General features: G+C 42.9%; 1 long non-coding RNA gene across 2 annotated transcripts; it reads right to left on the reverse strand.

The window, feature by feature from the left end:
- Window positions 1–2,876: 2,876 nt before the first annotated feature.
- Window positions 2,877–5,486, reverse strand: LOC310761708. 2 transcript variants are annotated; one of them, XR_014547680.1, is made up of 3 exons: window positions 5,424–5,486; window positions 4,002–4,069; window positions 2,877–3,003 (listed from the first exon to the last, which is right to left on the reverse strand). It is a non-coding gene; the product is annotated as an uncharacterized lncRNA (long non-coding RNA). The 2 variants fall into 2 exon arrangements; XR_014547681.1 differs by having other exon boundaries at window positions 5,189–5,475.
- Window positions 5,487–24,537: the final 19,051 nt, after the last annotated feature.

A 24,537-nucleotide genomic window follows, 5' to 3' on the forward strand; every position in this document is an offset into this window, starting at 1 on the left:
AAACCAATTGTGATTTGAGTATTGGGTCACTTGAAAGAGGTGCCAACTTGAATAAAATATTGGGGAGGAGCATCCTGCATAATCGGTCACATGATGTGGCACATGCACACCATTTGAATGGAAAATGCCCATCAACTTTGGGTGGGCCCCATCAAATAGTTGACTCCTATGGTCACTTGTGTTTTCTTACTGCTAATTCACTGTTGTATTTTAGTCAACTGGTTGTGTTGCTTTTAATTTATATGATAAAATTGTAGTCTGGTGGCAATCTGTCTGTGCTATGCACAGCAAAAGAACTGTGTGGGCCTTCTCCCATTTTGTGTAAGCAAAATGGAAATATTATTCTAACTAGGGCTGATCTTATGATGCCTCCCCTCCTTCGCAATCCCATTCTCAGGGTGAGGTGGTGTGACGCCAATTTCTGCACATCTGTGGGTGGGCTGGAGAAATTCCTCAGGGAACTTGTGTGGGTAGGGGAGTTATACTTTTAGTTGTCCTGTTATGGTTTTAAATATGTTAGAAATGCTTGTGTGGTATATGAAATCGTATGCAGTCTTTCCTTTAATGCCTCCGGTCAAGTATAAACTCTTTATCTTTTCTTCATAAACTAACTTTCATTTCTACGATATTGCCCCATTAGTTTTCTCAAAGTATGCCAGCCTTTAACGTTCTTGATGTTATATGAAACAGTACTAAATGGTGTGAGTGAATAATGAATGTTTAGCTTCCAGTAGCGGAGGAATGAAGTCCGCTACCAGGAACAACGCAACAGGCTTGGTATTTCAACATTGCGAAACAAAACTGCCTCAAGACACACTTCAAAGCCTGAGATGCCTAATCTCCTTGGAGCTACAAGAAACAGCTTCCAATCAGGCCCCTGAAAGTGTGACCTCAGCCTGGAAGACACTCCCCAACCCCCAAGATTACCACATATCTGATCACTGGTGTAGAAGATAAGAAAGAGAATCAAAGGAGGAGGCCTGATGACCTGATCTTCTGATAGCTGGGAGGGACATGCATGAGAGGCTGGGCAGTAGAGAGCATCTTTTGGTCAAGATGGGGTAGGCATCAGCTGGGAGGCCATTGTTGGGAGAACCTGATGCTGGGTCACTGTTTTCATTGAGGATGCTCTCATGTTCTTAACTGCCAATCAAACTGAAGATGGGGAGGGAATTGAAAAATGGAGAGAAATAGAAATTGATAGCTTTCATAGACTCATAGAATTGTGGAGCTGGAAGAGACCCTGAGAACCATCTAATTCAACCCCCTGCAGCTGTCCCATATGAGAATCAAACCTGCAACCTTGGCGTTATCAGCACTACACTCTAACCAGGCCCCCTCCCCAACTCCTCACTGCTAATAAAAGAAAAGTAAGAACCATATTTCTACACTTTCTCCACCTCGTTTATTTTTTGCTTCTCCACTGCTGTTGAGAATGTGCCCAAAAGGTTCATCTTTGTATATTTGTCTCAGTCCTGATTCCAACCTTCCTTGGTGACTGTTTTCTGCATCCCATTTACAGAACCATCGCTTCTTGCACTTTCTTTGTTGGGACAAGGAGCAGGCCTTTTGCTTCTTCTTGGAGGAGGCCACTATCTCGGATTTCAAATCTGGGTAAGATCAAGTGACAAAGTGGCAGTAACAAGAAAGTCACTCATTTTTAACCAACTTTCCGAAGTGAAAACGTGGGTGTCAAATTTCTCAGATCAGTCATCTATCCACTAATTAGTACCATTCTGAGATCTAAAGAAAAGGCCTTCAAGGCAATAATGCCTTTGCTAAATTCTGACGATGACTTCTTTTCCCCCTATAGCTGGGGAGTTTGAGCGGAAATGCTGAACCAAAGCTTTAGGCTTCAAAGCTTAAGTATGCATTAATTACTGTGAATGAAAAACATCTTCAGAAAATTATGCCAATTTACTGACCATATTAAAGGGAAGGGAGGGGGAGAGACAGATAGACTTTTCATTTTTGGTCAGTTTTGAAGAAATTCCCACAGCAGCAAAAACTCTGCAGTGCAGTTTCCCGAGCTAAAATTTGTTTTATGGTGTTTGGAAAAGCAAAATACCCTAATAAGTTTTGAAGCAGAGGTGGATAATAACATGGTTCACTATCAATTGCACCAACATTCCATGAGGATAAAGGTGCTGAGAGAAGTTAGGGGACCCCCTTTTGCCTCTCAGAGTTATAATTCCCAGTGTTCCCTGGGAAGAAGGACTTGTTGTTGTACAGTTCTTAGAACTGTTGCTGTAAGAGGGGAACAGGGGTCTTCTAAACAATTCTCAGCACCATTAATAAACAACAGTTCCCAGGATTCTTTGCAGGAAGCCGTAACTCTTTAAAATGATATGGCACTGCTTTTAATGTACAGTACAGATGGGGCCTTAGTCATCCTGCCAGTTCTGGTGGCTTTTTATTTTGTAAAATGCCTTGCAGACACAGAAAATTGTCTCAACTTTAAAAACGTTCACATATGCAACAGTGACAGCATACATACAGGTTGCCAAAAATGTGGGAAGCTTGCAGCGTTGGAAATTGGTGCTGTCAAACACAAATTCATACCTGAGAAGTACAAGGAATTAGCATGAAGGCACAATGAAGCATTCCATTTAGAATTTTCTAGAAGGTGCCTCTTTGTTCAGTTTTGGAGGTCACAAAAAGTGCTGTATAGGCTCTTTCCTTTGGCAATTCTCTAAATGAGTTAGAGCAGATAGGTTATAGTGAAGGGAATGGGGAGAGAGAAGAAAGAAAGAAAGAAAGAAAGAAAGAAAGAAAGAAAGAAAGAAAGAAAGAAAATCAATACCATTGTAATAATATACAGAAAGGAGAGTTGTATAACGTAATATTGAGACAATCTATGGCACAAGTGTTTAATTGCTTGATGCTTTGCACCCTGAAAAATAATCAATAAATCGAGGTAGCTGGCAAGAGAGGTGTGTGTGTGTGTGTGTGTGTGTGTGTGTGTGTGTATCTCCCAGTAACTCACTTGCATGTCTTGTTCACCTAATAAAGGAAGAAAGGGAGGAGATATAGGACACCAGGTTAAGCGGAGTCTATTGTAATAATCTAAATTAAAAGCAAACAGAGCAGCAATTGATTCCAGGATTTCAGATGTAAAGTTTATAAAGTTACACACTAAAATGAATTATACAAGCAATTTGACCATGGAATAAAGAGAGCAGATAACTTATCCAGCTAAATAGTTAAGAGCTACAAACCTGCTGTGTCTCAAAATAAAGAAAACGGGAGGCCATTTACAGTGCTTATTAAAATTAGGGTGCTGAGAGTGTTTGTGTTTACTCATTCATGCCTGTCAGTCGAGCTTCCTTTTGCTTCTCACTTAACTAACTGAAGAACCTAAATGAGCTCTATTGTGTCATTGCGCAGTTATATAACTTGATCATTTTAAACGTGTAGTTTATGCTTACTCCTCTTCAGGCATATCTTCCCCAAATTACTTACAAGGTTTTAAGCAACCAGTTAATACCCAGGCAGTGAAGTATAAGAGGACATGTGCTCGCAAGACAGATATCAATCTGTCCCTCCCCATTTTACTGTTACACAATTAAAATACATGGGATAGGCACAGCTGTGCTTCTGGCATGATCTCACCAAAAGCCATCACAGCCATTCAACCCTGGCAGTGGCAGGGACAGCGCTGGCTTTAGGGTGCTGTGGGCAGTTCCCCTGCACAGGGTGCTGAAGCAAGGGGCTGCAGAAAAGCAACTGCACCAAAAGGAATTATTTGAAAATAAGAAATATTACGGGGTGGGTGCCCAATTTTGTCCTCGCTCAGGGTGTCATATTACCCAAGCCCATCCCTGGCAGGGCACCATGGGGACACCACCCCATGGAATTCTCCCACCCAAAGTGGTTGCTTCAGTTTGCCTGATGGACAGGCAGGCCCTGTATGGAGTGTGGGGCAAGCATCCAAAGAAACTGGGATTGTGGTGTAAGTAGAGGAAGGGAGAAATCAGCCCAGATTGGCAATTTGTTCTCACTCATTTTAGAGCTTCTGCTTGGAGGACTTCCTGTGACTGAAGGCGAACATCCTCAGAGTTGGCGCAGGCTTGAAAGAGAGAAAGAGCAATCCAGGAAGAGTGATACTCAACAGACTGAACCAGATTGGCGTGAAGCAGTCTCTTGGGGGGGGGGAGGGACTGAGAGGAGGACAGTTATAGGAAAGTCTCGAAAGAGACACCCTGATGGGTGGTAGCTCTAACACAGAGGGTGATTTTAGGACAGGGCTAAATTGAAGAACATTAAAAGATAAAATGTACAGATAGTGAACTGTTCATGGGACAATTTCCCCACTGTAGTCCAGAGAGCTTGCAAGGGGTCTCTGGCCAATCATAACCAGCAGATGAATATACTTCGTGATCTAGGGTGGTAAAAATGGTAAAGGAGGAAAGTTTTATATAGGTTTTTCTCTGTGGGAAAAGATGGATAATTCCCAGTCTAAGTTCCATTCTAGATTTATTCCCTTTGCACTATAAAGGGCTCAGAGGTCAGAGCGGATGTTTCAGAAATAGGGACTATAAATACCCTGCAGATTTATCATAGTAGACTTTCCAGAAATAGAAAGTATGTTATTCCTGTGTGGATCAATCTTAGCCATGTGTCACTAATGGGACATCCAACAATCCATCTATTCTGGAAAAGCTGCTAAATATCTAGTACATTGTTTATTGTATCTGTGGCCCCCCTGAAGTGTAGCATCTTTTTGTTATGTGCCGTTTGAGACTGACACAGAGAGAACAGAAGGGAGGGAGGGGAGCAGAAACAAGGAATATCAACTCTGTTGTGAAAGGTTTTTCACCCACCAACCTACAGAAAATGTACCTAGTAACCAAGGTTTTTTTCAGCTGGAGCTCAGCTCCGGCACCTCTCAGGTGGGCACCACTGCCATTCTACAAGAACAAGCACTACTAGTGATCTTTGGCAATTAACCTCTGCAAGTTAGAAACCCTAATTATTTCGGAAGGGGGGATTGGGAAAAAAAATCTGTCCAGTGGAGACAGTTGGGCTTGAAAGAAAAATAGTATGCAGAGCTAAGAGTCTTATGACTCAATTGCAGTATTAATTGGCTGGAATGAAGCTCTTTCTAGACTAAAGTACAATCAATATAAAAAGCCTCAAATGCACATTTAAATTAAGCTAGTGAAGCCAGTCAGCCAATTTCTCCCACCTTAACATCCCTGCACTGGAATTATATGACTCTGTCTGACTTGTGGCTTCCCTCCTACCAACAAGCCTCCAGCTTCTGTCCAAATAGGCTTCAAAACTACTATGATCTGCAATGTTCTGGCTGCATCTGCCAGGCTTTGCATCTGTCAGTGACTCAGTAAATCTGTGATGCAGAGTCACTTCCTCAAAGTCTTCCAGCAAAGCCACTGCTTCTTTTGCACATCTGCTATTCTTACACTCATTTCCTCTCCTCCTGTCCTGCTGCACCTGGAATCTTTTTGTATTGGATCAGCTGGTTGTCAAAGCTTGCATAGCACCACCGATGACATAATGGGTCACTTGATGCTGGGGGAGATAAGAATCTGATCTACTGGCTGCTTCCAGTTCCATTGCAGTTTGCATTGGGATCCAGGAAGTCCCAGCATCTCACTTTGTCCCATTACAGTCTCATCCAGATTCATTTTTCCTTTGGACTAAGTAGAAGCTCTGCAAGCACAACACTGGTGCTTCCCTCTGTCTCCCACTCATTTTGAGCATCCTTCTTTCTGCCCAATAAAATACACAGTAAGAATTTTATTCCTTTTGCTTGTGATCAGTGTGAATATTCAACTAGTGTCACCAGTCGTCACAAGATGACTTCTGGAATGAGAAGAAACTTCAAATGCATACTCTTCAGTATCCTTCTTCAAAACCACATTGGTGTCCAGTGGCGTAGCGTGGGTTGTCAGCACCTGGGGCAAGGCAAGTAATTTGCGCCCCCTAACCCCTAACCTGCCGCCGCTGCCAGCTTCTTCTTGCTGCTGCCTGGGCTGGTCTGGTGTGGTTCTCTCCTGCGCTCAGCGCTGTGCTGGGCGGCAATACCTGAGCTCTATAGTTAGAGACTCACCATTTCCCCAGTTGGCTTGGCCCCCAATTTCTCTTACTATAGAATTTGGGGCTGGTGGTGGAGGAAATCATTATTCTTCCCCCTTGCTACCCCCCCCAAAGCATAAGAGAGGGACTCCCAAGAAGGTGAAGCGGGACTTCACCCCAGGGTATCTCGGAAGCCCTCGAGGCAGCGACGCTTCCACCCCCTGGAAACAGCAGGAAGGGAGAGCGCTCTTGTGCCCGGGTCCTGCTTTGAGTGCTTCTCATTGACATGTCTGCTTGGCCACTCTAGATGGGCCCTTGTGGCCTTGATCCAGTAGCCGGGTCCTTCTTCGGAAAGAGCGAGCACCTCCTAAGCATGTGCAGAGCGCCTCCCTCCGCCCCCGCCACGCGGAGCTCAGCCTGCGCGTGGGCAGGCCCTTTGCGTCAGGCGCGCTTGGCAATCCCCGGCACCTCTCCTCTCCTCTCTCTCTCCCTGGAGAAATGAAGCAGTGACCCGACAAGGAGTAGCGAAGGATGGGCGTGTTTTGTCCCTGATCCGGATGAGATCAAGGCGCCGGCAACGGGAAGGAGGTGGGGGAGAAGCAGGAGCAGGCCAGCCGGGGCTGCTCCAGACCCCCCCCCCCCGTTCTCTGAGCCCAGGAGGCGGGTAGCCAGCCAGGGCGCACCTACCCAACCTCGCCGCGCCCAGGCGCGCTGCTCTCTCCAGCTTCCTCCCGGCCGGGCCAGCGGCTCCACCTCTTCCTTTGCCTCTTTGAGGCGCTTAATTCCCAGCAAGCGATTAGCAGGCTCAGATCGGATCCTGCGGCAGGCGGCGCCTCCACCTCCTCCTCCTCCCGGCTTTGCTGCTGCTGCTGTGTGGCTCTTTTCCCTCCACCGACTGCGCGCTGCGCCTTGGAGAGGTTCCCGCTTCCTTGAGGGGGGCCGGCCAAACGGAGACGACGACCCCCCACCCCAACCAAGCCTCGATTGCTTGTCCCTTCCCTCTGGACTCGCGCCCCCCCCAGATGTTGCGCCCGGTGCGGCCGGCACCCCCGGCACCCCCCACGCTACGCCACTGTTGGTGTCATCTGCTTGCACTGCAGATGATGAACCATCTCTCCAACCTGCCTCCCTCCCAAGCCTACCGTGTAGGAGCCACTGGGTTGCTTAGCAGCCACTGAGGCTGATTCCACACTTACTGCAGAATGGTGTAGAATGGAGGGTACCACTTCTGATCACAAAGTGAGGGGGGGGGGAGGTTTGCCTCTTTGAACTACTGTACCACAACCTACATGAAAATGGAAAACATGTCAGGGAGCTCACTCATTTGACTGCTGTACTGGTTTCCCATTTTTAAGGTCGCTGTGTGTGCATAATTGTAACAAATTATACCCTACCTGCAGCCTAAAATTTGTTCACCCACCTCAGCATTCTTCCACCTCATTCTGCTGTGTGGGTAGACCAGGCATTTGTGTCATCTTGTTGACGGAGTTAGCCAGCACTGCTAGTGACATTTTTACAGTGAAATCATGAGATAGCTATTCAGTGGAGCATGAGCAATCCACTCTTGACTGAATGCCCAAGCACTATCAATTAGCAGCTCCATGTTTATGAAAGAGCCATCGTTTCCCAACATCTCAAAGCTGAATCAAATGCTTAGCAAGCTAAACAGAGCTGTTTTTGAAATTCTGGGAAACATTTGTAAACTAAGATTCATTTTACCACTAAGAATATTTTGGAAACTAGCAGTGCTTTAAGTGTTGCTGCTGTTGTTGTTGTTACATTTGACCTGACCGTAGCCCTGTGTTATGCAAAACTATTGTTGTTGCTTTTATTATTGATTCAATTTGCTACAGCCTTGGTATTGTTGTGAGTTGTTTATTTGCTACTATGACTTACATCTAGGGTTGTTGGGGGAATCTGCTGAGAATAAACTATTAAGTGCATTTCCTCCTGTCTTCCTGTCAACATGGCATAGAGTCTTGCTGTGAATGTTTCTCACCACAGTTCTGTACAACAAAATAACACATGTGCACATTCTGTGTAAACAGATACATAAATTGCTTTGCAATTTACATCGTTCACATCGTCATTTATGTATAATTGCTGTCGTCTCAACAGGGGCTTCATTACATTTCTTCTTTCTGAAATGTTCCTTGTTGGCTTTGTATTTGTGCAAGTTGTTTGAGGCTATAGGCAGCCAGCAGGTATGCAACATTACAAAAATGCCTCAAGTCCCCAGTGATCTCTCCTCCAAAGAAAGCAACCCAGATAAGCAGGGCCCCTGGAACTTGTTTTGGACAACACTTTAGTACCAGGTGAGAAATTCAGGCTGAGGAATAACTGGACCTCCAGCAGCCATTCAACAGCTCCCATCCCAAATCTCCATTTATTTCTCATTTATATCATATAAGCTATCTGATCTTAATTATGCAGCAATATCACAGAAGAAAGGTCGAATTATTGCTTAAACAATCCCTCGACAATGAAGGAATGTCTTCAGAATGGATGGAAGCAGATGCAGCTGAGAAGATCTATAATTCCCCCTCAGTGGAAACCAAATAACAGACTCCAACAGCTGTCGTATAATGAGGCAAGGCAGCCAGCATGATTAACTTTTGTCTTTTATTGCTTTAGCATCTTTCTTTACTTCTTAGAAGAGCCTATGTATTTAAATTAACCATTGCTGAAAATGAAATTATTATTAATTTTCCTGGCTGCATATGCAGGGCATGTCTGCTGCAATGAATACTAGTGTGATGGATGTGAATGCTGCTGAAGACATTAGACCCGTGCTCCTAAATCCACCTTCTTTAAAAGCTGCACAACAAGTCCTTAGAATTATTCTATTTTCTTCCCATTCTGCCTAGGAAGGATTCCTGGGGAACATGAAAATCAGGCCACAAGCTCTCAAAAAGAAGTACTAAAAAGTGTGCTTCCATGGCTGTTTTTATTTGTTTTTTATGCTTTAATAACACTCTTTCAGATGTTTTGTGTTACCGTACTTTTCCGTGTATAAGACTAGGTTTCCCCCCCTTAAAAATCTTGCTAAAAAGTGGGGGTTGTCTTATACATGGGTGCATAGGGTGGACGTTTGATTGATTGCTGCCGTGTCTGTTAGAGGCTATTGTGCATGTTATTGGTTGCTGCGTCAATGAGTGGTGCTGATTGGCCGACGCTGCTGCAATTGGGCATGCGATTGGCAGCTTCTGCCAGTGAGGGGAGAGACATGATGCGTTTTTTGTGATGCGTGAGCGATTTTTGGCATCCCCCCCTTAAAAAGCTCAACAACCCTCGGTAATCCCCCTGCCCCGCCCCAGAAAAAGTTCAACAACTCTGGCCAATCCCCTGCAAAATAAAGCTCAACAACTTTTAGCCATCTCCACCCATTTTCTGAAATTTCAGTCCCCCAAAATAGGGGGCGTCTTATACATGAGGGCGTCTTGTAGACAGAAAAATACAGTATTTTGTTTCAATGGTAGTGTTTTTATGTTGCTTGGGTGGCTTTTAAAAAAAAGCGATTTATAAATGCAAGAGAATGTGATAAAGGCAAGAGAATGTGATATGATGGACTCGGTGTGAACAGTGGAGGTGGCATGTGCAACAGAAGAGCAGCAGCAGCAGCAATTGCTACCAGCTGCTTGTTGGGTTGAAATAACGACAGTTGCATCCAGCATCCCAGCAGCTGCTCATCCACAGACTCTTTGGCCAGAGAGCAGCACCAGCAATGGTGATTGCAGTAGCAGCTGCTGAAAGCAGGGGTGAGGAATTTCATTGAATAAGGGGAGTTCACAGAGGATGTCTCGTCCAAAACCAATACAATCCCCACCCCACTGAAAATATGAAACCCAGAGCTGGCACTGCCACAAACCCACAAGACCAACCCAAACGCATGCAACAGCCATCTGCAGCTTTTTTTTCTGGCCCGGATGTGTGTTCCAATCCACAGGCAACCACCAGCTGATCACCCAAGTCCAGAAACGATAGTTCTGGAAAAGATTGCTGGCATTACCAAGCAATGAAATTCCACTGAGTTTCTTCTAGCAGTTAACATGCCTCTTCAAGGCTGACTAGCTCTGATGTTTCCTGTCCAGTTACATGCTGCAAGTACTGCAGTCCTGTTGGCTTGCTTGCTCAGTTCCGTGAATCATCAACATAGTTTGCCAGAGTTCAATAGAAATAACTAACCAGCATATTTCTCTTTCTTTCGTTTTGATTGCAGAAGCAGGCTCTGGGAAAGAGGGTTTAATATGCATCGCTTCTGGACCAAAGTTGCTGTTTTTACTTCTACTTTCTCTTCAAGCAACTTTCTGAATTCCTTTGATTTTGTGAAATTGAAATTTTATCAGTTTGCAAATAGTTTCAAACTTGGCATTAATTCAAGGCCTTTGAAGACAGCTGTTGAAAAGGAGTCACTCCTTTTTAAATACGCACCTGATGTTTGAAGGCATTTGTTAGAATTTCCACTGGATTGCAAAATCTAGACCAGATTTTAAAAGCAGCCTGCTTTCCTGCATAGCTTTCCAAAATAGGATCTGGACAGTTTCTTCACTCATGAGCAAGGACTATGAACAGCTCTGAATGGCTTGAAAATGTGAAAGCTAATCTTGGTATTTTGACTTCTGCCAGGATCATGTCCAGTTAGCCTAGTATTGTCCACTCTAATGAGAATCCACTCTCCAGGATTTCAAACAGATCCTTCCCATTACTTGTTATGTAACTCTTTTAACCAAAGAGTTAAACCTTGCAGGGGTTAAATATTCTGCAGACAAAGCATGTATAGGTGGTGGCAAGTATCCATTTCCCCAGTCTTAAATTCTTATTCTCATTCAGTCCTTCACATTTTCACAACGGTTTACACTTTCAAAACATCCTCATGACAATCCAGCAGCAATTTTTGGTCTTACTCTGAATATACATATATTTATATGCAATTTTGCCTAATACACATTTTTGCAAAGCAATATTTGCTCACCTATGCATTTCCAAGCACACTTTCCCTTAATCTATGCATATATATTTTTAACACATTATTTTGCTGGAAAACTGTATGGCAAAATTGAAGGAAGTGCAAGTTTTGGAAGATGGTTGCATTTCACTTCATGTATTGTTTCAGAGAGTGCTGCTGTGGCAGGTTCACCTTTAAATGTGAACTAAATCAGATTTCATCCCCTCCATTTGTAGCATCAAGGCAGCAGCCATGTGACCTGTAAGGAAGAAAATCTCCTTATTCTCCCTTTTTCTGGCATCTAGGTATTCGTAGGGATGCATGGAAATTGGAGTTCTCTCAACTGTGATCACAATGGTAGCAGCTCCTCTTATTTGAGGTATGTGGTTTTCAGAACTCCCATGGTGATTTTCTGAGTCTAGCTTGGAAGAACTCCCGACCTCTGACCTTGCTGGCCATTGGCTGTCCATTCAGGCTATATGCAAGAATAATCGGAAAATCTACAGGCAAACCATATTACGTTCATAACCTCTCTCTCTCTTTCATGGAAAGCACACATATATCTTTCCTGGAGTCAAGGGTTTTATAAACTCAACAGAGGCAGTTTCCTTGATGAATAGAGGATATCATGGGGTTTCAAATGAGCAAATAAAGGCTGGAGGCAAGTAAATAATTCAGTGGAGAAAATGGCAAAGACGTGCTGTTTGGCCAAGATTTACACCCCTGTGAAGAAGCAGCAAAACAGATCCAGTCGACTGGAGAGAGCAGGAAGGACTGTTCTGCCACCATGAGATGTGTTGCATAGCAAGGGCAAGTGGTGTTTAGTACACAGACCGTTCGAGGGTGTTAATAGAGAGAAAATGAAAAAGAACTGAGCACTTTGGTTAATTTGCATGCTGAGCTGCTTGTTAGCATTTACAAGGAATTATACAATCATTATGAAAAAGACCCCACAGGGTTCCTTGCTATTTTATATGCCAACCGTTACATACATAACTACTAAAAAGCCTTGGTGAGAATTGTTTGTTTTGAGTAGAAATGATGGTAGTTTTGTATGTTACCTGAGTGTGGTGGGGAAATCAAGTGTGAAATCCTAATTTGTTTTCTTTTGGATTAGTTAAAATTGCTTTTATTCTCAGTGCTTCCAGATGACCTGTTTGTTGAGCATTCATCCTGATTTGTTTTCAGGGAGACTAGACAACATTGGCTGTTACTGATCATTCATTGTGGTTTGTTCGCAGGGAGGTTTGTAAAGCACCTTCCCCACCCCCAAAAATCCTGGGAGATGTAATTTACCACTCACAGAGTTATAATTCCCAGATCCGTTAACAAAACTACAGCTGCTAGGATTATTTGTGGTGGTGGGTGGACAGCCTTTAAATGCCTTTTTGTGTGTCACACCAATCTTCAGCCAGGGATTCCCAGTACTTGCCCAGTTTTAGTTTCCAGTTGGAAATGAGGCACACCAGAGACTGTGGTGTCTTTATGATATTTGGTTTCGCTACACATACTTACAATGGCAGAGTTCATATCAGTAATACTTCAAGAGGATCCAAACAGACATCAAACATCATGCTCTGCCTGCTGCTTTGCTTCTCCATCACATAACTCCTAACTCACATTATTCTGGCTTTATCTCTTGAGGGAGAGAGGCCCCACCTATTTGCCATCTCACACCAAGTTCCTTTGATCTATTGCTCTCTTAATGGCCCAACACCCAGACTATCACCTCCACAAAGGAAGTTTAACCTAGCTTAAATATCTTGCTGATTACACGATTTAGAAGTGTGTAGCACACAGCTCAATACACACGAGTATTAATTGGCCTTTAAACAAATGCAGATTCAAGGGGATAAAAGTGGTTCTGGCACCCATTTTAACACCCAAAGTCAGGCAAGTCCAAAGTCTGTTTTGGGGGCCTAATCCAGGCTCCAGGCTGGTTTTATTGGGGTCAAATCCTTAAAAAAAGCTCAACAATTTTGGGGTAAAATCGTAAAAAAAACTCAACAACTTCAATCCTAAAAAAAGCTCATCATGCATGTTCACTCATCAAATCTGGCCCTCTTTGAAAAAAGTTTGGGCACTCCTGCCCTAAGCCTTAATTAAATTCTAACACCTGCTGGATCCAGGGATTATACAGGCCTAGCACCCACGAACTCATAACAGTATGTTGTGTGTGATAGTGTGCCCCCAAGCAATTTGTAAACCTGCATAGTTGAAGTTCTAAACTGCATGGGGAACATCCACAAATAAATGCTTCATATATTCACCCTCTGTGAGCTGGAGAGCAACAGAGGATGGCAACACACAGGGAGTAGTGACAGTGTTCACAATACTCCCCCTGCCTGCCCCCCGCTTACATATCAGCAACTCACCCAACTAGGGTTAGTTTCAGTACCTTTCTGCAGTTAGTCCCAGAATAAGCCCCAAAGCCATATTAGAGGATTTTAAACACCCATGGTTCTTCTGTGAGCATCTAGCCATGTTGCAGGATAACTAGCTGCATGCCCTATTTGCTGTTTAAAGATAAGAAGGGGATTGTTTGCTCCAGTGCTGAACCTAGGCCACCTGTGAACCACATTCTGTACAGCCCTCAGTCTCAGTCTCAGTCGCAATTGATGTACCAGCTGGGAGCAAAATTGAGTGATCTCGAACCACCGCCTCACATAGAGACAAAATGCTGTCATTTGTTGGAAAAGGATGACATGTCAACAACAAAAGGGTTACCTCGAAAAAAATCCATTTGGATTCCTTGCGAACAAGTGATGCAGTAGTAAAAAGGATAATCTGGAAAGACTGTCACTCCAGGTCAGGGATAGAAGATCAGTGCAAACTCATTTCTGAGCTGATTTAGAAGTAATGACAAACTGTTTGTCTTGTGGTGAGGGGGGAATATGAGCTGGTCCTTGTCATCCAAAGGCTATCAATTTTCACGGGGCCCTTCTATGAATTCTTCAATTTTCAGAAACATTTTCCTACGGACTTTGATTCAAATTTATGCAAATCAGGGGTGACCACTGGACAGCTATGCCATCTTTAATTCAGTGAGAATGGAAGCACATTTGGCAAAGATACTTTTGAAAACTGAATGTCTATGGTTGCATCTTAAAACATTTACATAAGATTGCCTAGATTTGTAGACCTGCTGCGCTGCCTGATCATTTTTTAAAAGGTGATGCCTTTCAATATATATATTTTTACACATTTTCCAAAGCCATCATTCTAGCTAAGAGCTAAATTATGCCCAGTGAGTCTAGTATCTATTCAAGTCTTGTGCTTTCAGCAAATTGCTGCAAGATTTCACGGTATAAGTAGTTTTAAGTGTAGCTTCTCTATCTGCATGACTTTGTGTTATGCAGATTAAATTCCACGAAAAGCAAAATGTGAAGGTTGGTGAGTACACTGAGGGGTTGGCTGTTGAGGGGCAAGAGGGTTTCAAAATATCTACTAAGATTTCTAAGGGACATGTGCATACCATTACATTGCCACAAGAGTTCTCCTAAAATTAAATTTGAAATAAACATAAGGATAAATTCTCAGATGAAATGTCTGAGGAATGTGGAGGGGCAAACAGACAAAAAAAGAGAGGTTTTTTTTAGAAAAGGAAAATCCATCAAGGAATACCACATCTTTCTATAAAGGTATTGCCAAGACAGCCAGGACGATGTCTACATGGAAGACACAGAAATCCTTATTGCCCTGGGACCACAATCCCCATCAACAAAGTCAAAGGCTTTTAGAGCTGATGAAGCCATAGATATTTGGTCTCTGTGTTTGGTCATTGACATGCACCTATGTGGTCTATACAGGCAACCTGTACACTCTGCTCACAAGGAAAATGCACACAATAGCAGGGAGAGTTTGGGTGAACATGCAAAAACCCCTTCTTGCCATTTCCGTCACCCTACAAGGTTCATGGAGGCTCCCTGTGCAATCTTGAACCCTGGATGATCTAGGTTCTAAACCACACAGCAAGTCTCTGTGAGTGATCTTCTATCTTCAATATTCCACAGGGTGGTGTTGGGAGCAGAGCACAGGATGCTTGTTAGGTTTTAAAAAAAACCACCCCAATTTTTACTGTTGTTTGACATACATGGAACACAAAGGAGTCCAAGCTCCCAGAGTTGCTGATCCCTTTTCAACTCACTTTAATCTCAGATTCACCCTTTGATCATGCAACCAACCAAACTGGAGGCAAAATACGTTCAGGAATTTTTCTTCTCAAAAACATACTTCAAAAACAGATTACGGTAGTCCTGTTTGCTCTACAGAGAAGCAAGTCTTCATTTTTTTCTGCTCTTTTCTTCTGCATATGGAGCAGAACATTCTCTCTCCCCACCCCTGATTAGTTTGTGAAGAGGGAAAAGTCCAACAGTTCTCTTAATTTAATCAACAAGCAATTAATTAATTAATTGCTTGGGGATTATTTTAATACAGTTATTCTTAAAACCAGTTTTTATCATTAATAGTGTTTTGACACTTTTGCGCACTCTCACATTGTGATATTGCTCCGAAGAAGCCCTTTCTTTGGGGGGGGGGGAGACGATCTTGTGCAGCAGCCAAAAATGTGTGCTTCTGAATGCCATGCAAAATCTCACCCCACCCCAAAAGGCTTTTTTTCGGGGCGAGAATGAAGCAGGGGCCACATGACTCGCCTAGGAGCACATCCCAGAAGATGTGCATCCCAATTTTGGGTCTGAAAAAAATGGATGGTATGCAATGAACATGCCTTCAAGTTCTGCGGAACTCTTATCTGGATTGAACACAAGGCAAATCAAGAACCATGTTACTGAATGGGGTATGCCAGCCTTCTCCAAAATGGTTCTCTGCAATTCCTTTCAGCTCTAGGCAGTCCAGACCTGCTTATGAGCAGATGGAAGTTTTAGTCCACAACATGTAGGGAACACCAGATAGGGGGAGGCTAGACTATACCATCACCTCCTGCAGCCAACTGTGGTTGTACCTACTTCTGTATTTTACTGACAGTGTATCGTTAGTACAGTGGTACCTCTAGTTACAAACTTAATTCGTTCGGAGGTCCGTTCTTAACCTAAAACTGTTCTTAACTAGAGGCATGCTTTTGCTAATGGGGTCTCTTGCTGCTGCTGCGCCGCCGGCACACGATTTCCATTCTCATCCTGGGGCAAAGTTCTCAACTCGAGGTAACTCTTCCAGGTTAGTGGAGTTTGTAACCTGAAGCATTTGCAACCTGAGGCGTTTGTAATTCGAGGTACTACTGTAATGGCTATTGTCAGAAGAGACACAGTTCTCTATTGCTTATTTTAAACCAAGGCAGGCCTGAAGTGGACAATCATTTCAGGCTTCAAAAGCCATTGTCTATGAGAGGTTGGCAACTTTATCCGAGGATGGGCCGGTGGGCGCTTTGTCTGTCGGAGGATGGGCTGGAGTATGTGTGCATGCACGCTCTTCTGGGTTGGAGCGCCTGTGTGTATGTGCACAGGCGCCATCAACCCACGCTGGTAAGAGAGGGGGCAGCAGGGGTCTCCATGGACCGGTTAGATAAGGCCCACGGGCCTTAGGTTGCCGATCCCTGGTTTATGAAGTCAAGAATGAGCACTGGGGTGCCCTCTCTTCCCCAGTTCCCCACAAGTTCAACTCCCCCATCTGCACCACATTCTCCTTCGTGGTTATAGTAATAACTTTTGTATTGGGAGGGAGTAAAATGGTAGCCGGGAAGCTGCAAGTAAGATGCGTATTCCTTTGAAATTGCCAGCGAGCTAGCTTTTAATAGTCCGCTCAATTACTCCAATTGATTATGCAATAGTAGATGTTTTACTTCTAACAATCCTTGACCCTGCTTTATGTTTTGTAAATTGTTTTGACCTGATTGAAATAGGTCATGAAAAATGCTTTATTTTAAACTTTTCGGAAGACAGATTTCATTATTATGTCAGAGCATGCCAAACTCTGCCTTAATACAGTGCATCAAAATGGCACCTAAGTGGAGAAGCCTTCTTCCCTCACAATCAATCCTAGCTTCATGAATTATGGTATATCTGAACCTGGAACTATCATCAGATGTGGGATATAGTTATTGATCGGAAAACCACCCACAATCCAGGGAGATAAAAGACTTAAAAGGCAGAGAAAGAAGTTGTAGGCCTTGGCAGTATTTCCCCGCGATTTCCTTGTACATTTTCTGGTAGGATTTTTGCAGTGCCGCTTTGAAAAACGGGCTTTCTGATTGCTGCTGCATATATGCTGCCTTCTAAATTGACGTTTCGGTTAATTCCGCACTGGCTTTTAATTTCCATTACATTCACTGTCTTTTAAAACACAGAAGGTGGCAAAGACATTACACACACACACACACACACGTGTGTGCGCGCCAGTAAATAAATATATAAATAAAATTAAAATGCTGTTACGTGCAGACTACACAGGTGATTATGGCTAAACCTCAGCATAGGTCACTACCAGCACGAAGGGCAGGGCAGGAAAAAAAATGCAAATGGTAAGTAATTAGATGAAGATTAAATTACAGCACACAAATGAGATGGAAGCAAAATAATTAAAGTCACCACATAAGTAAGATCAGAGGCAGTTACTCCAGGGAACCAGGTAAAGAAGAAAGTAAGTATGAAAAGGTCTTGTACTTATATTGATCAGCGAGTGTGCTTAGTTATAGACAGCCAGGATACTGAGGTGGAGTGGGTCCGTAACACTCATGTTGCAGAAGCTGCAAGGAAAACGGGTTCCTCCCTGCAGGATAGTTCTGTTGATTCTAGTGGAATTAATTTAATCTCGATGCCTCCGTGTTTTAATTATACAGCCTCCCTGTGCAAACAGCTTTTGCATGTAATTAGAGCCAGGTTAATTACAGTACCAGTAAGTGGGAAGACAAGCGATGCCACCACATGTTGTGAGGGGAAGCAGCACACTGGGGGACGATACAACCGTCTGGAACTGGGCAGCCAAGTGAGTGGAAAGAAAGGTTGACTACTTTTCAAATATATAAAAAAATTGTCCAGTAGCACCTTAGAGATCAACTGAGTTTGTTCTTGGTATAAGCTTTCGTGTGCATGCACACTTCTTCAGATTCCGCTTTTTAGTTGAGCATAAACTAAAATATAATATCCCTCCCCACTTTCCATAAAACACAACCCTTCCATTTTATAGGGTGCCTGGATATCTACTGTGTAACTGACCAAGATGCTCTGTGCTTCAAGAAACCCAAACATTCCACATATTAATTTTCAGCCCCTCATCTATAGTGACCGATGACGCTGGATAAGTACACTTATGTGTTATTTATCACCAGTGGTGGTGTTTACTGAGCATCCTGGAGTGAACTCCTGTTCTCGGTACAGTATCAAATGTGCAAGAATCACCTGTAAAATAAATGTTAGTTGTGCACTTCAAATCCTAACAAAGCAAATCCCATTAGGTATTCAAACATTTGGATTCTAAATATGCCAATCAGGATTCAGAAATTTGGTCACAGGGGAAAAAAATGCTACCACCTTTATATATTTACCCCTGAAATCCAGATTTGCTCCACCATAGCACCTAACTCTGGGTACCACCAAATCAAGTAGTGGTTCCATCATTTGATTTCACTAAATCTTACTGGGTTTTTAAAAATCCAAATAAATTGTCAGGACTAGATTTAACCAATGGGTCTTATTAACAGATTCCCATCTCTCCTTCCCTTGTGTGCCCTCCATTCCGCCCCTGCGATGGATACATCTATCAGATTCAATTCTTGTTTTCTTTCTTTCTTTCTTTCAAATCTTAAGAGTGGCATTCAGCTCAACTAAGTCTTATGCAGCTGACAAAAGGGGAAGAAAGAAAGTAGCAAGGGTCTGGATTATCTCCATGGTATAAGAGCTAGCCGCAATTGTATTGCTGAACCTGCAGGTGTTCTGTCTAGTGCAGGATTCTGACTTCAACAGTAGCTACGTAGATGTTTTGCAGGAAGCTGGGATCAGGAGCCCCTAATGCCTAGAGATTACAGATGCGCATCTGGTTTCTTTCCAATGTTTTTCCAGCATCTCAAAGATACATGGCTGTTTAAAATGCCTATTGGTGCAACTTCTAATCACACATACAAACAGTGGTGCAGTAGTAAATGATGAAATGCAGAAACAGCCCCCGCCGTCACTCCCGCAAGCAATATTGCAAAAAAGTCTCGCCCTTTAAATTGTTGGCACAAAGAAAGAACCACAACATACGGTAATCACCATTGTTATTATTATTAAAAGTACCATTGTTTGCAAATTATGCCTTTGATTTACTGAAAACAGAAGTCCTGCAGGATGTGTGGCTACAATGCACAAATGCTTCCCCACCAAGAGAATAGCAGCATGCAATGGGGCAGATGATAGCTACATCTGAGGCACTAGAGAGGCAGATACTTTAAGCTTTGCTTTCAGAATAACACAACCGGCAGCTGAAGTCATCTCTTATGACTCAGATGCAAAGGATGGGTAATTGCATCCCCAAGATCTACAATATTTATACAAAGGACTGAACATATTTCCCCCCCAGCTGAATTAGGGCGGGGGACAGTCATATTTTAAGCCTCTGAAAGAAGAGAGCAATGATTACTTCAGGGAAGATGTGCAAAGCTTGGTGTCGGGATCCAAGGCAGCTCACCAACCAGCAGCAAGGGAGCGTCTTCCTTTTCCTTGTAGCCACGGCCTCTGTGGCAGCAAGAGTTCTTTTGGCAGCCCAGGTGCCATTTTATTTCTTCCATGGTGTCTCAAATGTGGCATCATTCTAGGGTACCCTTCCAGATGTTTTCCATCTGGAAGGGCACCAGGTTAGGAAAGGCTATTCTGGGGCACGTGGGGAGGGGAAATGGTGGGTGTCATTTTGGCCCATCTCTGAAGATCAGAAGTGCAGTCTGGAGGCACTCATGGAACCACCTGTGCCATTGGGGGCTCAAGCCCCTTCAAGGGCTTGATCATCCTGGTAGCCCTCCTCTGCCCATGTTCCAACTTGTCAACATCCTTCTTATACATCTGGTATTAACAATTGACACCGTAATGTGCAGCCGCATTATGGAGAGCTGAGCACTACAATCCTCTCCCCATCCTTCCCTCCCTAGCCATAGCCCAATAGTGTTCTATGCCTTGGCAATAAATATGTTGCTCCTAGACTGAACTGAGAGATTCGTTGCAATTTGATAAAAGCTTGGGGAGTAACCAAAGAGCTCCAAGATTAAGCACACCTCAGTTGACTGAACTGCAGTTACAACTCCATTAATTATCAGGTTTACAGATAGCCTTTGATTTATTACGAAAGGCAGTGAAAGATGCACAGGGCAACTGAACTATGACAGAACAGTCATTAATAGAGCTACTATGTCAAATTCAGATTAAGAACCTCAAGTTTATCTAGGAAATCACTTTATGGTGAACAAAAGGTCAGAGGTCATTTAGCACCACCTTCTATCCATCATCATAATGTATAAGGCATTTCAGAACAACAAATGAATAGATATCCATGTTTTTCTTCCTGGAGTGGGAGAGAGGAGGATGGTAGATTCCCACACCTCCCTGGCATTATGCCATGATGGTTTAAGGACAGCCTTATCCTAGGCACCCCAAGTTGGTCACTCAGATCATTTGGTTCCCCAAGAGCCAAAAGCACAACAGATGTCATTGAGGAATCATGCCTTCAGTGTTGTGAGCTCATATCTATGGAACTCCCTACACCAAGAAGTTAAGCAAGCAACATTCCCTACTGAGTTTCAGGTGCCTGTTCAGAATGGTTTTTTTCCAAGGCTTTTGAACACTTAATGCTTTTCATATTTTTCTTTTTTTCTGGAGTTTTTAAATACTTGAGGTTTCTAATTTTGGAGGTTTATGTTTTAGATTCTGTATGTTGCATACGCTATTGTTGTAAGCTGCTTGGAGAACCAAATGATGAAAAGCTGATATAGGTTTTTGAATGAATAAATAAAATTGTAAAAGGATACGTAGTGCAAAATCTGTGAACTAGTAAATATGAAGTTTGATTGTAGGGAATTAATCACAACATAAATATATTTTGAAAGGAAGGAAAAACCAATTGACAAATTGTAATAATTCCTAAGATCTTAATGCTTCATCAGTTTTATTTTAATGCAGTGTCCATTCCTGGAACATGCAAAGGAAGACGAAGAACATTAGTTGAGTCTTAGTCAATGGACAGGATGATGAATGCAATTTTTAAAATCTCAAACACCTTGATACTGATAGTTTTGATTGGAACCTCCCCACCTAATATTTGCAAAGGGATGAAGTGTCCCATTCAGTGCCAGAGGATTATAGTGCTTGTAGCCTAACTGTAAACTTGTTGGAAAATGCAAGGGCCAAACTAACCTTAAAACCCTGGAGCTGCCAGCTTATTAAAGAATCAGTTTAACAAAAAGGCCAAAGTTCAATTAGCATTACCTCCTGTCTCTAATCATAACATCTTACTGTGAATTCCACATTTTTATTGGTTCTTCCCAATGAAAGGTTCCCTTATTCCAGTACAACGGACAGTAACCAACAGATGCTGTTTACCTTGGGGCTTCATCTGTACAAATTTATATTGTATTGTATTGTATTGTATTGTATTGTATTGTATTGTATTGTATTGTATTATACCCCGCCCATCTGGCTGGGCTTCCCCAGCCATTCTGGGCGGCTTCCAACAAAATATTAAAATACAGTAATGCATCAAACATTAAAAGCTTCCCTAAACATATAATAATATTATGGACCGCCCTGAGATCTATGGATAAAGGTTGGTATGAAAATTTAATAAGCAATGATAATGGTAACAATATAGGCTGCAGCAACCAGTTCTTTCAATACAATACATGACTTGAACTGAGCCACCAAAAGATTCTGGAAGTAGGTTAAAAAAAACCATGGTTAAGCTGGGAATATTGGGAAAGGGAGTACAAAAACACTTTATCTATCTTTTTTGAAATTTCATTGTCTGGGCAGGAACGAGGTGACCTTTTGGCTTGTAGAAACTAGAAGCAGGTTTGATGCTGAAAATGAAGGGGGAAGTATGTAGAACAAAAATGGGGACAGTTTGGAATACAACTACCCAGTGCTGGCACTCTTCTGCTTCCCATGAAGAGTGGCAGCAAATCCAATTCGGGATCACATTGGGTAACCATCTGGGCCCCCTGCTGCATCCCTGGCTCCAAGCTGCAGGGCATGTGGTGATTCTGAAGTCAATCCATTGCACAATTGTTAATGTCAAAGAGTCAGGGCAGCAAAAATGTTGCAGAACTGTTTTGTTCTATATTTGGGTATGCTCTCTGCTAGAACGCAACAGGGAGGGATCCCTTTTCACTCTGGTTTCAGGAAAGAACATCGTCTTGAAAGCACCTGGACTACATATCAAGAGTCTCTCTCTTTATGCTATTAAGTACTTCTCTGGTTTATGAAAACTAAAAATTTTTTACCAGTTGACATGCATGCCATGTAATTTTTCTACACTCTCATTACTTGACTGGCAGCTGAATGTGCATACTGAATCCACGGAAATAGCCTCTGACTTTTGAATGGCTGGAATGCAGCCTAGTGTGCAAAAGGCTAGGGGTCTCTCTCATTATTCAGTCCACTTTTTCCTCTGGCCACACCCACCACTGGCATGCATTACTCGAAATTCATTTCTATGAATGCACAGAAGCAACTTCAACGATGAACTGTATTTTTATGTTGTGAACCCTGTGATCTTTGGGTGAAGGGCAGTATTCAAATTTAATAAATAATAATAATAATGGTAATAATTAGCTACACTAATCCTGTTGTATCGTACATTTAAGCAAAATCACCTGTCCAGGGACTAGGGGGGAAAAACACCACTCACCCACCATCAATGCACTTTCTAGAATAGCCTTCTAAAGAAAGGAAAAGGAAGCAAACTGTCCACAAAAGGTGGAGCATGAGCAAAAAGACACTATAGGCTTGTTTAGACATTGTGAACACCTGAGGGTTTAAAATGTATAGGGAGTTCCTGTTAGTGGGTAGACTTAAGTGTACTCTGCAGAGTGATTCACATCTTGCAGACCAAGTGAGATCTCGCTACACCATACAGGAACCCAAAAATGTAAGACTGTTTGTTCTACAGTTCTGTTAGCTACTTGTAGATATGCCTCCACTAGATAAAACAATATTATGTCAGGTTGCATTGCTAAATTTTACCATGAGAATTGGGTTGCAGCAGGTAAACAACTTTATAGAAACACTGTTCCAAGTGTAGGAAAATTATAGTTGAGCTAAGGTTTTCTAGAATGCAGCAACAGATATTATTTGGTTTCTTCTTCCCTTATCATCATGAATTGAAGCATTTCATACGGACAAATATTGAAGGCTGCTAAATTTTAATCAAGTTTTGATTTCCTTTATATAGTTAAGTGTAGCAACATTCAACATATTTCACCCATCTCCTTGAGAGCCAGATTGTCCATGGCTGAATAATCCAGAACTTAGTCTGGGCACAAGCAGAAAACACATAGTAATATCTCAATTGCTAGTCCTATGCAAAAGGCAGGAGTAGACAGTTTATATTCAGAGTCTGAAATTGATTTAGTTCTGTAACATGATCACCAATGCAGAACGCAATTCTCTGGGCTTGGGTTAACAAGACTGAAAAAAAAAATCTGACATGCTTTTGAAAAGTTAAACTGCATTACCATCTCACACGGAAATGTAATAAAAACGACTGTACATGCATCTGGAAAACTCTAGGTTTTGGAAAGCCCTAGTAATACGATGAAAATATTTTTGCATACCATTAGATGTTTTGTCATTTCAATGCTTTTCCTAAGGCAGGATGCCTGAATTGTTGTCTGGTCTTCATCAGCATCTTATCTGAACTATCCAATGTTAAGCAAGTACTGACATTTCCCCAGGTTGCCATGAACTCTACAGCAGGGGTAACTAACGAGGGACCAATAAGACGTTGCTATACTAGAACTTCCATCAACCCCAACTGGCATTGCCAATAGCATGGATCTACCACTGGAGGGCAATGGGATGCGGGTGGCGCTGTGAGTTACACCACAGAGCCTAGGGCTTGCTGTTTGGAAGGTCGGGGTTCGAAACCCCACAATGGGGTGAGCTCCCGTTGCTCGGTCCCTGCGCCTGCCAACCTAGCAGTTCGAAAGCATACAGTGCAAGTAGGTACCGCTCCGACGGGAAGGTAAACGGCATTTCCGTGCGCTGCTCTGGTTCGCCAGAAGCAGCTTAGTCATGCTGGCCACATGACCCGGAAGCTGTACGCCGCCTCCCTCAGCCAGTAAAGCGAGTGCTGCAACCCCAGAGTCATCCGCGACTGGACTTAATTGTCAGGGGTCCCTTTACTTTACCACTGGAGGGCACCATACTGGCCACACCTGCTCTATGGTAAAACAACAACAACCTATTTCATGAGCCCAGTCCATCCAATCCTTAAAAGTGTAAAACCAGTGCAACAAAAAGTTTCAGTCCAAACCTGGAAGAACCAGGGGAAATGACCAGTATTTATAGAAAGCTACTTTGGATAATGCAATCTATATTTCATCACAAGATGACCAACATAACCAAAGTGGTTAGATG

Source organism: Podarcis filfolensis (genome assembly GCF_964270895.1).
Source record: "Podarcis filfolensis genome assembly, chromosome: 4".
NCBI lineage: Eukaryota > Metazoa > Chordata > Lepidosauria > Squamata > Lacertidae > Podarcis > Podarcis filfolensis.